This window comes from Echinops telfairi, unplaced genomic scaffold (genome assembly GCF_000313985.2).
Source record: "Echinops telfairi isolate 266 unplaced genomic scaffold, ASM31398v2 ScPeMD7_1563;HRSCAF=2071, whole genome shotgun sequence".
Classification (NCBI taxonomy): Eukaryota; Metazoa; Chordata; class Mammalia; order Afrosoricida; family Tenrecidae; genus Echinops; species Echinops telfairi.
The window spans coordinates 1-1,117 of NW_022105461.1; positions in this window are offsets into that span (position 1 = coordinate 1).

The window sequence follows — 1,117 nt, forward strand, 5'->3', positions numbered from 1 at the left end:
TGCCATCTGGTCGTTTCCGACTTTACCGGGTTTCTGAGCCTGGAAATTCTTCTGAGGCTGTAAATTGCATAGCGGCTGGTGGAATTGAACCACCAACTTTGTGGTTAACGGGGCCCAACGCTTAACCCACTGCACTACCAGGGTTCCTTGCTCCTAACACTCAGGCAACTAACTCACTGCCACCCAGTGGATTCCGACTTGCAGCCACTCTCTAGAAGCGAATAGAACTGCCGCCTATACCGGCAGGTACTGAATAGGGGAAGGGAAATAAATACTGAAAATTGAAAAGCTGGGGCAGCTTTTGATAAATTGCAGGGATCCACTGGCCGACTGAGAGCCGAGCCCGGCGGGCGGCGAGGGAAGAGGCGCCGCCGTGGGGCCCCACTGTTTTAGCACATCTCACAGAGGGTTGGTTTCCGCGCCGGGTGCCGGGGTTCGGCTACATGGGGAGGGATCGAACTGGCGAGTGGAGCTCGGTTGGTCACCGAACATCTCTCCTAGTCTGTACTCTTTGCAGAGAAACGGCGATTGGAGCTTGCTTCCGGCCTCTGCGGGAAATCATTTTCCTGTGTCCAAGCACAGGGAAAGGGAGCAGGGCAGACGCCGGGTGGGGCATCAAGGACGTAATGGATGCCCGGTGGAGCTGATGAGTGATGTGGGTCTTCGAGGTGGGACCCCCGGCGGCCGTAGTGGGAGCCGCCGAGCGAGCGAGGAAGCAGATCAGTGCTGGACAGGGCCGGCCCCGGGAGCCCAGACTCCCGGGTGACTCCGGGCGCCGCCTGGAGGCCGGCGGGGGTTCGCGAGGCTCGGGAACAAAGCTTCTGGTCCCGCGCGCGCGCGCGCGAGGGCGCCGCGACTCCTGCTGCTTCTGGACCTGCGGTCCGCTGCGCCTGAAACTGGCCCCACTAGTTTGGGAGTCTCCAGTGCGGGCTACCAGAAAGGCGGAGGCAACCCCAGGGAAGACCCGCATCTCACTCCCAGACCTAGGTCCTAACATCTCCTCTGAGCCGTTCGGTCCTATGTGCTTCCGTGTCGTGGGGTTTATTTTCCTAGCAGTTTGTCTTGGTTTGGGCTTTTCGGGCTCTTTGCATTTTCATTAGAAATAAAAAAGCCCAGT